The sequence below is a fragment of the Phyllobates terribilis genome, unplaced genomic scaffold (assembly GCF_046119375.1).
Source record: "Phyllobates terribilis strain yellow unplaced genomic scaffold, ASM4611937v1 Scaffold_1__5_contigs__length_1240528914, whole genome shotgun sequence".
Classification (NCBI taxonomy): Eukaryota; Metazoa; Chordata; class Amphibia; order Anura; family Dendrobatidae; genus Phyllobates; species Phyllobates terribilis.
The window spans coordinates 370,535,215-370,550,202 of NW_027362761.1; the positions used below are offsets into that span (position 1 = coordinate 370,535,215).

The window sequence follows — 14,988 nt, forward strand, 5'->3', positions numbered from 1 at the left end:
TTTTTTATTACACTCTAACTGGTCCCCCAATATATTTAATTTGGCTGATATTAACTTTTTTAGTGTTTGTTTTCATCTACAACTTCATGGTATACTTCTCAGTTGGATCAAGTAATCTCTTGGTCACCCCTGGGAACTACATGCCTTGATGTCCTCTAAAGAAGGGGTCATGATTTCAGTCATTCCTGTATGATGAAACCGCATGGACTATACCACAAGTTCTCCACTGGGTTAAGTGTGTATCTGAGTGTTGATGGGTAGAGGGAGGACAGAAAATGATTACAATACTTGTGTCACACTGTTATAATGAAGGGGTTTATTATTCATGCGAACATAGAGGTAGACATAATCACAGTGTCCTCCCATTAGGCAGAGATGATACTGGCTCTAGCTGCCTATGTGAGCCCTTACTGATGCATCATGACATTTATCGCATAATAAAATGCATAGCCCAAGTTAAAAATATGTGCAAATTACAATAGGCAATCATGGGAAAGGCGCTTTGACATAAAACAAATTCTGGAAAGTGTCTTTAGTAGCACAGTTTTCATGAAAAAAAATAACATAGATATATTCTATTTTGGAAACAATTTGGTGGAAGAAGCTGGTTAGCACAATTTTATGGAAACTCCTCTGAGAGGGAAACTATGGACACTTCGATGTGATGTGAATTGTGAACTATTATCAACACTGCTTTTGGGTTGGATAATTATATAGTTCTGTGTAGCTCTTGTGTCCAGAACCTGGTATGTAGAAAGCTTAACTTTCCACCTAAAATATTTATTGAAGATGCAAAATGCATAACATTCATAAATAAAGAAAGATGTTTTCAAGGCTTCTTGAAAAAACTAATAGAAAAATGTCTTTGCTCTAATATGTGAAGGGGTAGTTACCGATAAGTTCCTTTACAGATTGGTCAATACTTCATATCCATTTTCTAATTTACAATCTATGTTTTATTTTACAAACCTACAGGAGATATAAAAAGTCTACATACCCCTGTTAAAAGGCCAGGTTTTTGTAATGTAAAAAAAAATAATAACTTTAAAAATAATTTCAGTACTTTTTTCTTTAATGTCAATCCTAATCTGTACAAATCCATTGAAAAATAAACTGAAATATTCATGGGTAGAAAAAAAAAATAAAGAACTAATGTAATAAATCTGCACACCCTTAAATGAATACTTTCTTGAAGTGCCCTTTGAATTTATGACAGCATTCAGTATTTTTGCATAGAAGTCTATCAGCATGGCACATCTAGAATTGGCAATCATTGCTCATTCTTTCTTGCAGTAGCGCTCCACATCTGTCAGATTTTAAGGGCATCTCCTGTGTACAGCATCCTCTTCAGTTCAACCCAATTGGATTCAGGACATGGGCTTGAAATGGGCCTTTCCAAAACTTTGATTTTCTTCTGGCAAAGCCATTTTTTTTGTTAATTTGGAAGTATTCTTAGGGTCGTTGTCAGCCGAAAGTTGAAATTATTCTTCATCTCCAGCTTTTTAGCAGAGGACTGAAGGTTTTGATGCGAAATTATCTGATATTTGGAACTGATCATAATTCTCTCCACCTTGACTAAAGCCCCAGTTCCAGCTACTGAAAATGAACCACAGAACACAATGCTCCTGGACCAATTCTCTTCTTGCCTTTTCATCAATTTTTGAGGAATGTCCAGTTCTAAGTAATGTCACTGCTGTGCAAAGTTTAAGCCACTTATTGATGACTGTCTTTACCTTCCATTGTATATGTATTGCCTTGAAAATTGTTGTACCCTTCTCCTAAGCCTACAGACCATGGATTTTGCTGTAAATGCAACAACGAAAATGTAGGAAAATCCTACTAGAACAGCTGAACTTTATATGAGGTTAATCAGACTCACTTTAAAATATGGCAGCTTTGTATTGACTACTATGTAACATGAGTTTAAATGTGATTAGCTAATTATGAACACAACCACATCCCCAATTATTAGAGGGTGTTCACACTTATACAATCACATTATTATAATGTGATTTTTTTTTTTATCCTTCAAATTGATTTCAGTTCTGATTTTTACATGACAAAATTCTTGAATTTTAACAGGGGTCTTTAGACTTTTCATATGCATTGCATGTATTGTATAGTTAGACAACATATGTAAATTACAAATACAAAACTTGATGAAGTTGCAGTTAGTAAAAAACAAAAACTTAGATCTTCAACCTGTGAATAAAATAGAAGGAAAAAATTCAAGGGATCATTGGAACAATAGTTTAAAATTAGTGTGGTCAATAGAGAACCAAAAAGTTGTTTCCAGCGGTGTTTCCTACAGCGGCATAATGATAAGTTATCCTGTGAATAGGTGATAAATTTCTTTGGTATTAAAACACTTTTAAGTATTATTGCTGTATCAATAATTCCAGTGGTTTTGGTCTATTAATTGTGGTGAATATTTAGATATTTTACCTTTCCATCAAAACAGAACCTTGCACTAACACAGTAGAACTAGTGTGATATTTTAAAACATGCCTGTCATTTCATCCAAAGCCTGAGTAAAAGCATGGTCCTGCCACCATCACCCCACACGATATGATAAAACTTTTTTGTGCAGATACTGTACCAGTCTAATGTGTCAAATAAGAACTTTCCCATTTATCACGCCCATGTAATTTGCAGTTCACTGTTTTTAAGTTGGCAGTTACTCTTTATCAGCATTCTGCCTCCATTACTAGTGCAAGAACGTCCTATTCTTCACTTCCAAGTTTGCATTGTGCCTGCCATTATCTAATGACTTTTTTGCACAGAACTGAAAGCCCATGTCTCTGTTATGTCTGTATAGAGTTTGACAGACAGGAGAGTAGAAGCAGGGAGACAGCTTAAGGAGCCTGGAATGAAAAGGTTTTTTTGTCAATATAGTAACGGTAAAAGCTAAGAGAAGATGGTTTTATACAAGCCCCACATGTATAGTATGCGTGTGCTGCGGCTTCCATCTAGCTTACAATTTTTAAAAAGTAACACCTATGAAGTACTCTATAAATTTGAAACAGTCAATTATGGGTAAATACTGGGAGGGGAAAAGATATGCTCCAATTAGAGATCACGGCACACTAGGAGCACATTTTTATTATATGTCTATATGGTGTTTTTCTCAATAAATAATTCATTAGAGAAGAGCAGATCGATTTGTGGAGGATCGGGTTTGAGTCGAATTTCCTGAAATAAACAATTTCATGCGAATTCAGATATACTGGGATTCTATTTACAGTTAGGGGAAAAAAAAAAATTACCTGGCCCTATCTCCCACACTGCTGAAGCATCAAAAAGAAGACAAACGTCATTTTGCATGGCTGCACAGCCATCCTCTTAATGCCCTGCAGCTATGACATCTTAGAGATTTCCTTGTACAGTGGTGGTCAGTACCTCACATATCAGCGGTTCCTAGTGGAGCACAATTTGCACGGCAGAGTCTTTTTCCTTCGCAAGGATCACTGGGTAAGTATCTCTCTTCTGTAGAGTGTAAGCTCTTCCGGTCAGCAGGATCCTCTTTCTCATGTAGTGTTTAAGCTCTTATAACCAGCAGCATCCTCTCTCTCTTGCCTGTAAAGTCTAAGCTCTTATGGTCAGCGGGATCATCAATTTCTCATCCATGAAGTGTAAGCTCTTATGGTCTGCGAGGTTCTCACTATCTTTCCTCTCCACCACATGTATTTTACGAGCAATCACAAGCTTTCCAGTATTGAAATTCACATAATTTTAATCACCGCAAATCAAACTTTTGGGGAAATTCCACGCTCCCATCGGCGCGCCTGTGTGAGGCACTGATGGGTTGTTATGACAGCCAGGGATCTGTTGATGACCCCCCGTGCCTGTCAAAGCCAACCCGTGGCCGGTGTTCATAGGAGATCGTGATTTTCACTATATATAGCAGTGCTGATGTACTGCTATGTATAGCACAAGCGATCAGATGATCACAGCTTTAAGACCCCTGGTGGACTAACAAATATATTAAAAGGTGAAAATAAAAGTTTTTAAAAATATGAAAAAAATAAAAAAACAGTTGAAAGTTCAAATCACTCCTCTTTTGCCCTGTTAAGAGTAAAACAATTTAAACAAATAAAAAATACACATAATTGGTATCTCTGCATTCGTAAAAGTCCAATCTATCAAAGTATAAAGTATATTAATCCAGTCAGTAAATAGCGTAACAAGAAAAAAAAAATGCCAAAATTATTTATTTTTTGTCCGCCGCAACATTGCAATAAAATGAAATAAAAGGCGATCAAAATATCATATCTACCCCAAAATGGTATCAGTAAAAATGTCAGCTCATGGTGCAAAAAATAATCATACAGCGCCATACTCCAAAAAATGAAAACTTTACGGGTCTTGGAAAATGGCGACACAAGCAAAATGTTTGTTTTTTTATATAAATTTCAAAAAAATTTTCATCAAGAAAAGTTACACATGTTTATTATCGTCGTACTTACTTGGAGAATCATATTGACTGTTCATTTTTACCGTACAGTAAACATGGTAAATAAAAAAACAAACAAAAACAATTGTAGAATTGCACTTTTTTTGCTATTTCAATTCACTCGGAATTTCTTTCTTGTTTTCTGGTACACTGTGTGGTAGAATGAATGATGTCATTCAAAAGTACAACTCATCCCGCAAAAAAACAAGCCTCCATACAGCTATATGGATGGAAAAAAAAGTTATGGCTCTTGGCAGAAGGGAAAGAAAAAATCAAAACAAATAAAGGAAAATCACCATGTCATGAAGGGGTTAAACTCGAACAGCGGAGCACAGTTTGTACAGCAGAGCCATTTTCCATCTCCAGAGTCACTGGGTAAGTCTTTCTGTTCTGTAGAGTGTAAACTCTTATGGTCAGCAGGGTCCTCTCTTTCCAATAGAGTGTAAGCTCTTATGGTCAGCATGGTCCGCTCTTTCCTATACAGTGTAAGCTCACATGATTCGTAGAGTCCTCTCTCTAGCTCTCTCTTTCTATCCCATAGGGTGTAAGCTCTTAGGGTTAGCAAGGTTGTCACTCGCTCTCCTCTTCACCACGTGTATTTTCCGAGTAATTACAAGGATCCAATTCTGAGATTTATGCAAACTTATTCACTGTTAATCAAATTTTTTGAGTAAGATTCTGCAAAAAATCAGCAAATTTGAACTTGAAAAGATCCTCTCCTCTCTACATGCAACTTAGTGTTCTCAATAACCATTATGAAAGCATGTCTAAAGTACAAATGCAGCATGCACTTGTCTGGTCCATTTTCTAGACTAGGCTTGTGCAAGTCAATAGCAGGCAGCCCCTGCATAAGTCTAATATGTGGATGAATGTCTGGAGCTGCACATGGAACCAGTAACATCTGCAATTTGCAGACATGCCTAGCCCGAATTTTAATTACATAGGTAACAAGAAGTGCTTAAGACCATGCATAAGTTTTTTTATTTTATTTTGGAAAATATTATTTTCTTCATAAAAGTGCTAATCTTCAAATTTCTGTTTATGTGTAAACGGTGTATACCATAACTTTACCACCATAATCTGTTTCCCTCTGTCCTTCGCTTTGCCAGTTGAACAAATAGCTAAAAATCTTTTACAAATTGTAGCCCAAGAAACAAAAACATTATTTATAAATTTAGACACTATGTGATGTCTAGCAAAAAGTTAATAAATTATGTCTAGTCCATGGGGAGTGAAGTATATAGCTCAATTATATTTGGCGAGATGACATATTTTGATGCATTACGAAAACTATCATGTCCATGCCAACTTTTTCAATTATGAATTATGGGTACATTTTAAGAATGGATGACAACATTACTTGGTAAAAAAAATATTTAAGGAACAACCCACAGAGTTACAGTTATCCGGAAAGATTGATGAAACTGTCTGCAGTAAAGCTACAGATTTAGATTTTTCAAGTGCTCTAGGCATCAGATAGTAAAGAAAAGATGTTCATCAATGAAGTACAATACAACAAAGGTTATGCATCATTCAGATATTACTACATTGGAAATGACAAAATGTCGAACATAAAAGGAAGGCGAAAAATGATCATTACAGAAAGAATATCTATTACAGGAGAAAAATCCATATTCTACCAGAGATAATGAAAGGAGGACTTTTAAGTGGATTTACTAATATGTTTGCTCAATACTAAGAAGAGAGCATTGATCGAATAGTATTCGATCAGTATTTCAAATTGTTACCTATTGTATATCATTAACATACAGTAGTTTGTCTCAGCGCTTTGGTCAGTATTGAATATGCATATCCTAATAGTTATATTAGTGATAAAATATCTCCTGCAAGGATTTTATTCCTACAGAAGCACTTTTCATGTAGGCCTCAATTTTTTTATAGAGAGCTCTGATTGTCCAACTTCTTACAACATGGAAAATTCACTGTTTTGACTGGCTAATACCTTTTACTACTTTGTCATGTAGAATCTTTGTTGTAGAGCACAAATTTCAACATCTGCCAGTAGATAACTACTATAGATGCACACTGCATCTTAAGGTATATGTCCTTAGAGTTTTATATAACAAGATGTACAGACAGTCCCCAAATTATAAATATCTGACTTACAGACGACCAGTACTGACAAATGTAAGATGTAAAAACAACAAAAATAATACCTCATCGCTTGTGTTTCCGGCTGCACCGCTGCTCTCTGCCCGCCATCTGTTCCTCTTTTTTTCTTCCATCATGTGCTGCTTCTCCGGACTCTTCACTATAGGCCATGACATCTGGCCGCTTCCAGGCCTTGGAGGTCACTGTCATAATATTACGACATACATTGCGAGTTTACAATGCACAGTGACCTTGGGCGACAATGAGTAGTGGGGCAGCAGGGGAAGTAAACAATTAACTCTTTGTTTTTTTTTAGCATTTGCCAGCCTTATGTGTTTCAGCAAAATGGCTGCCCACTAGCCTCCATTTTGCTGAATATGCTTGGAGAGAATTGCAAAAAATTCAGTATTTTAGAGAATTCAGATTTTTGTAAAGTCTGAGTAGAATTTAATTTCACTCAAATAAATGTGCTTATCTCTAGTGTTAACCCTTCCCTATGCCATTTATAACAAAAAAAAATGGCTGGAGTTACACTTAAAAATGTATCTGTTTCAACTTGCATATAAATTCAACGTAAGAAGAAATCTACAGAACGTATCTTGTTTGTAACCCAGAGACTGTGTAATTTTGCATTGGGGCCCTAAAGCTTAGTTTGACCACAAGTGAACTACTATTAGTGGTCTATCTACTGCTCATTTTTAATGGACATCCATTTGAAGTGACCTAATTTCCGGATGTTCAGAACCACACAGCTCAGATATCATGCATCTCTCAGTTGACATTGTAGGTGTCTGGTTGCTTCTAGAGGCTAATCCAAAATTTTCAATTACTAATTTGTAAGACTTTTAGGTTTCAAAACCATGGATAGCACCTGTTCGATATAAACGGTCATTACAGCCTTTGGCCCGGCTTCAAAAGAGACCCTGATTTTTACTATATGCATCAATACTGTAATATTGCTGTAAATAGTACAAGCGATCAGACGATCACATGTTCAAGTTCCCTAAGGGGACTAATAATTACAGCTGACAATGAAAAATATGTTTAAAAAAAAATATGAAAAAGAACCATAAAGGTTTAAAATAAAGATAATAAAAAAAATACACATGTGGTGTCGTCAAATCCAATTGGTAAATGCGTAAACAGAAAATAATAATAATAATACGCTTCCTACAGCAATAAATGCTGTAACAAGCAATCCAAATGTCATATGGATCCAAAAAATGGCATAAATAAAAACAATGTCTCTCACTGCAAAAAAATAATCCCTCACACAGCTCTATGAAGACAAAAATGAAAGCGTGGCGGGTCTTGGAAAATGGCGACACAATCAATATTTTTTTTTCAATTTTCTGTTTTTTTTTTGCACCATTAAAATAATGAAAAAACTGAACAAGTTTGGTATTGCCATAATCATATTGATCAGGAGAATCATATTGCCAAGTCATTTTTACCACACAATGTACGCCATAAAAACAATTTCCAAAAATGTCAGAATTGTGGGGTTATTTTGCAATTTCACCACATTTGGAATTTTTCTCCCATTTTCCAGTACACTATGTGGTAAAGTGTCGTTCAAAAGTACAAATCGTGCTGCTAAAAACGAGCTCTCATACATCTACATGGACAGAAAAAATAAAAAGGTTATGGCTCTTTGAAGAAGGAGAAGAAAAAGCAAAAATGAAAATTGTTCATGTCGGGATGGGGTTAAGAAATCAATGAGTTCTGTAGAAGCTATAATTTCCTGCATTGATTGCAATTATTAATTTTGTAATTTTCAGAGCATTAACTTTATATGGAAGTATTCTCATAGTTGACCATTCTGCTTTTCTAGTCTGCAGCAGCCAGAAAATGAAAAGTGTAAATACTGTAGAATCTAATATACGAGAGTATGAATAATTACATGAATGAATCATTTGCTTTTATAGTGATCAGTATAATTTTTATATGTGGAATCCAAGCCACATTTTTTATTATCTTTACTTCAGATTCTGGCTTTATTTGTTGTTTGAATTTGCTCCAGATCATAAGTCATAACTTGTATTGATTTCAGCATTGCAGCTTCATAAATTATCCCATGTGTTGATGGTTCGCCTTGTGCAGCTTCCAGAAATGTGCAGAGATGTTGCATTAGCATATAGTCTATTTTTTTCAGTTACAGTTTAGGGTTAAGGTTGTTATAATATTCCATTTCTTGAAGTTTATAAGTTAAAGGAGTCAATATATGCATTGTCTTTAATAAGTTAATTTTACTTTACAATTCCCTAAACTATTCCTAAGAAATTTCTGCAGTGCGGCATGGTGACATGAGCCTGCTAAAAGAGACTTTTGCCATTCGGAAGACTATTGCCAAAAAAAGAGTTTTCCTACAAAATTGTTTAGGATCACTGTTAAAGGGAACCTGTCACGTCCTAGTTGCTATGTACACTGCCCCCATTGCTTTGTTTGTGATGCAATATGCATCACTAACAAGCTTTTTCCACACTTTGTCCTACCTGCTCGTATTCCGTCATAGGGGTGTGACTCTTTCATTCAGTCCTGGGCAGCACCGCATTCACTCACTGCTGGCCCCGCCCATGTATTTGAATACTGCTCCCTGCAAGGTTGCATCTAGATCGGAGGTGATTTTTTGAGGGCCTCACTCCAGCAACTCCGATCTAGTCTCCTCAGCAGTGAAGCGTCTAGATCGGAGTGGCTAAAGTGAGGAGCACAAAAAATCACCTCCGATCTAGACGCAACCTTGCCTGGAGTAGTATTCAGATACATGGGCGGCGACAGCAGTAACTGAATGCGGTGCTGCCCATGATTGAATGAAAGAATCACACCCCTATAACTGAATACGAGCAGGTAGGACAAAATGTATATAAAGTTATGAAATCATTATACTACCCCCGATTTTAGTGAAAAAAGCTTGTTAGTGATGCACATTGCATCACTAACAAAGCAATGGAGACAGTGACCATAGCAACTAGGACATGACAGGTTCCCTTTAAGGGTGGAAATACCATTGTTGGTTGCACAAGGGCCCCAACTTCCAAAGAACAAGCAGTTTTTGCCACAGACACAAAGGGTCAGATTCATCAAAACTTTCCCTCCAGAATTCTGGTATAAAAGCGTTGAAAAGTTGCAAAATTTAGATGCAACTCAGAGTTGTGCCTAAATTTTGCGCCTTTTGGCTTCTTCACGCCAGTTTCTCCCAGGTCCGCCAAAATGGACATAGCTGGGGTAGGCCTGGGGTGTGGAGTGGGCATGACGCCACAACTCGTCTAATTCAAAGCATGCTTTGGCATTGCCTATGGCAGAAATCTCACTTCAGTACCTGACTGAAATGAAATTTCTGATGTAGCGCACAGAGGTGCATGGCAATCAGATGCTTCAGATTCACGAACAGGCATGAGCCGGTGTGCATGCGCGCTGCGGTCACTCCCAGAGCTCCGGCCCCTTAGCAACGTGTGTGCTGGTGTGTACACCGCTGCTTAACAGTGGTGACATGCTTGTGTTCCGCCATTACATGGAAGTTCCCTTTGGAAGTGACGTGCGGTGGCGCATGCGCCATATGAGGCGCACGCCGTTCCTATATCTGATGTGGTACACCTGGGCTCCCCTGTTACTATTGAACAACGAGCACTATTTAAAGCCGATCCCTACCCTCCGTAAGACACGCCCCCTGACGAAACAAGAATGAAACACGCGAAGGGGCGCCAGGACGCACACTACACATTGGACCCTTAATGTAAGTATTGCGGCTCTCTGCTAGTGTGGCCCCTCCTGACCTGTACTCTCCAGGCAGTTGCTGCAGGCTGGCAGCAAATCTGCTTCACATACAACTTAGTATAAATGGTTTACAATTGATGGGTATTTCATCCCACTATCCCCTAGTCTCCCCAGGTATCATATCACGGGGATCAATTAATCCCTTGTTATTTACTTTTTTGCACTAAGCACATAGCACTTTACATAGTGGGGGATATCAAACCAAAATTTCATAATTTTATCACCCTTCATACTAGAGTAGCTGAGCAATATAGGGTAGGAACCTCTCTTATGTGATTTGTGTGTCCTCTTCTGGCAGCACTGTGTTATTTTAAATGTCTCTATATATGTTTACTAAAGTGTTACTGTTTGGATATTAAGACTCTGGTCTATTGAGCGTTGTTTTCAAGCTCAGGTTTTGTGATATTGAGATTCATGAAGAGGCATGAACCTCTTCATGAATTAGGAGCATCTGACTCGAGCATGCCACATCATCAAGAATGGCAAGAGCAACGCCAGTCTTGATGAATCGGGCTGAAAGAGCGGAACATTTAATGCTCTTGCTCAGGGGTCCTCTTCTGTGTCTGTGTCCACCACTGAAGTATAGTATGTAGTAAAATTACATCCACCAGATTGCAAGGTTTCAAGGTGTACCAATAGAACATTGTCTAGAGCATCACACTGCCGCTGCCAGTTTGCCTTTTATTATTTTGCATCCTGGTGACATCCAGTATGTTCGTCAGAAAGACAAGCACATGCATATTGTCATCTACATAAAGTAAGACAAATTGGCTAATTGGACTTGACCACCTTTTTCCACGTTTTTCCGTTGCTCAACGATCCAATTGAAGTGTTCATGTGCACATTGTATTTTAATATCCATAGCACTTTGGTTTATATGAGAGATAAAGGGTGTAGGGTCCCAATTAGTAGATAAATTCCTGCACACTCATCTCTGAATGCAATCATCCTTTTATTTATAGCAACATCCAGGCAGCACAGATTATTGCAGAAAACATTTTTTGGTCCTATGGACCTTCATCCATGTGGCTTACAGTACAGAAAACAATAAGATAGAAAAAAACCTTTTAACTAAAGATGAGCAAATCAACTCAACGTATATCGAATTAGAGTAAAAATTGTACCTAGCAAATGTGAACAATTTGTAATTTACTTTGTGAGAATCGCCTGAAACAGCTGCCAACATGTTACACATTGCCGAATATTACATCAATCAGAGAAGGCTCTCTTAGCAGATTTAGTGGAGGAAATAATAAAGAAATAGTAAAATAACATAAGATTCCACAGTCATCTGATCAGAGTCACTACATAATGACGTCATGGTTAGGTAGCCTCTCAGACCCTATTAAAGAATTATGGAGTAGCTAGACGAGTAAAAGGAGTCATCTGACTATGCCACCTTTAATTGATTACTTGCACTACCAATAAAATCTGTCTTGACTTTGCTATGAATGAAATAATCTTTGCATTCAGAGAAATGGGTGTGCAGGAGTGTATTCACTACATGTGCCCATTGTCCCTACATTCGGCAGTGGAGCTGGGTCCGCATTTACACTAATTGGTCTGAAGTTGCAAATCCCCATAACCACAAGTTACATTGCACTGTGTGTTCTGACACTCTTCTATCATAGCCCACAATAACTTTTTAGACAATTTGTGCTATAACTACACTTCTGTGGTATTAAAACTGATGGACTGACCATTGCTTGCCATACTCAATAATGAAGCTTAAATGCTCATAACCCAGTTGACAGTTACTGTTGGTAATTTGGCACTAGCCACTACGTACTGGAAACATCTCAGTTGTCTAGCCAACACAATTTGGCTGTTGTCTTATTTGCCTCTGATGGATCCTTCCACTTTGCCATTTTTGCTGCTTCCAAAACAGCAACTTCAAAACCTGACCTTTCCCTTGCTGCCTTTTCCTTCCTACCCCTTAGATTGGTGCCATAGATGCCATCAACACAAGAAAATAATTCAAAGTTAAATAAAGGTTATAGTTATTCACTTAACCTGTTAATGATTTTATTGCTTCTGGATGAATATATAGGACAAATCGCATCATGCACGTTGATCTTCTGGCTCCAGGGACACATAACTTTAGAACAGTCCAGGGTAGAGAGCATGGTCATGTCCTAAATATAAGGCTATATTTAACTCTAAGGGAAAAATTAAAAATTTGTTCTTTTTTTGTATACCTTGGTATGCAAATGGTCAATGTTTAGATCAGAATAATTAAAAATACAGAGAAGGAAATCTACAAAACCTACGGCTTTTGTCTTGATAAAATCAGTGTTTTTTAATTTCTATCAATAATCTTCTGCTTTAGTTTTTGCCTTAGGCAGCCATCACAGCTTGCCTCATTACACAGATCCTAAATATTCCTCTTACATTCAGAGAACAGAGGAAATAGTATCAATTTGTGCATAACTCAAACTTCTAACCAGTTTACAACTGGGGATTCATTCATTACAAAGTTAATTGAATTGTAATTGTGCCGCTAACCCACCTTAACTTGCCATCTATACTTTACTATGCGGAATGATAAATTTTCCTGGTGCTGCTACCTTGAGACAGAGTGATCTTTCTTTGCCTTCATGGCAGGCAAATAGGCCAGTTTGGTATGCCAGGGAAGTAAGTGCCCTTAGCACATCTACTTTCCTATACTTGATTTACAGTCTTAATCACAACAGCCTTCTACATCTCCAAATCAATGTCTCCATATATTTTTGTCACAGCAGTATCTATCTACTTGCAGCTGTTCCTTATTTGCCACATCAGTCTTTGTATCTGTTCTGCAAATTAAACTATGCCTCTATAATTGAATTATTTATATGCTTAGCTTCCTGCAACGGCTCGTATATATGTACATACATCATGCCGACATTTGTGTACACCAAGAGAAAAAAAATATGTCACTCTAATTTTCATTGGTGTTTTTATAAAAAAAAAGTTTCTGTTCTGAAATATTTATTTAAAAGACCTACAAATCAATGTTTATTTCATTGTATATATCATTTTAGAAGTTAAAATAAGGGTCAGAGTACATTTAAGGCTCTTTTTTATAGTTTGTATTTGCAGTAAAGCAAAAGTCTATTTTCTACACCTGACCTATTTTTTTACAACGCCATCTGCAAAGGAAGCTCTGTCAAAGCCAAAGTTGTATGGGAATTTTAGTAGAACAATACTGGTATGGCCAAAAGCAGCAGGTTTGCTCCAGAAATTTCTGCAACTATTAAATACATCTAAATGCTGCAGAAACAAGGTGCAAGAAAGAGATTTTAAATCACAAAGATTTACGCAAATTTGAGCATTCCCTTAAAACAAGTAATCGTTTAATTATGTATTTATGCCCAAATTTAATTGATTTTTTTTCTTTTTCTTTTTTAAATATATCAACTAAAAGTCATCTTGGTGCATAATTTGTAGCTGTGAATTGTTTCTTTTCCTCAATTACTTCTCAACCACCCATAGACAATAAGAGTCACTGCATAGTAGAGCAACTGTGGGAACAGGGATCTGGCTGTCAGACACCATGGAGAAGGCAGTGACAGTTTGTTACAGTCTCTGCCTTCTTCATCGCTGTATACACACAGTGCTTCCTTCTCCGGACACAGTGATCATGCAATCGCTGGGTCTAGGAACTTAGCAGGAGCTGCTGGGTCATAGGAGACTGCAAGAGGCTGTATTTCTAATATATCAGCCCCAGTTACAGGGGAAATCTGGTTTTAAAATAAAAATTAATGCACCCCCCAAAAAATAATCTTTTATTAAATGCTCCCCAAAGGTCAATATGTGAAATAAATGAAAAGTAAATAAACAATAGCAGGAAAAAAAATAAGCACTGAAAAGTCTCTTCCAATCCGAATGGCTCTATTAGCCCCGCCTCTATCAGAAAAAAGCATATCTGGTGTATAAAAATAATTGTTACATTTAAAAATATCTATATTATTGCAATGACACCCGCGTGTACTCGATCCTCAAGGAACTAAACCTTAAAGCAGCAAGTGGAAATATACACCCCTGTATGTGTATATGGAAACAAAGATAGAAGGAAAAGACAAATTTCCACTGCGATGAAAAGTTATTAATACACACCTAGTAAAAATCTGCTCAAGAGGACACTGAAAGAACAAGCAACCACTATTTAATAAAATGACAGAAAAGTGAAACAATAGTATTCAGTTGCAAGCGTTCATTCAGTTTTGCCCCCGCTAGCAGCACAACTAGCATACACTAAAATACAATTATACAGGAGGCCCAACAACACAAGGGCTCACGTATGCAAACACAAAAAAAATCAGGTTATCTGAATAGATATTATAATAATAGTGATACGCTCGCAAAAACTTAACCTGTTTAGCATACAAAATGTTACTGATTATATGCCAAAACAAATGATCATATTATTAACACCCTCCTAGTTTAGACATTATTAGTATTTATTATTATAGCACCATTTATTCCATGGCGCTTTACATGTGAAAAGGGGTACACATAGCAAATACACATAAAATAATCTTGAACAAAACGAGTCACCGACTGGTACAGGAGGAGAGAAGACCCTGCCCGCAAGGGCTCACAATCTACAAGGGATGGGTGAGGATACAGTAGGTGAGAGTGGAGCTGGTCGTGCAATGGTATGGTGG

At 37.1% G+C, this 14,988-nt stretch overlaps 1 protein-coding gene across 2 annotated transcripts in view; it reads left to right on the forward strand.

The window, feature by feature from the left end:
- The window catches only part of WSCD2 (WSC domain containing 2), a 627,547-nt gene that overhangs the window by 66,344 nt on the left and 546,215 nt on the right, over window positions 1–14,988 (forward strand). The window contains exon 1 of one of the 2 annotated variants that reach the window (XM_073676364.1): window positions 4,810–4,828. The exons of the other annotated variant lie outside the window; for it this stretch is intronic. The gene's annotated coding sequence lies outside the window, so the exon portion shown is untranslated. Of the gene's footprint in view, window positions 1–4,809; window positions 4,829–14,988 lie in introns of those variants that run through there. 2 annotated transcript variants of the gene reach the window in all.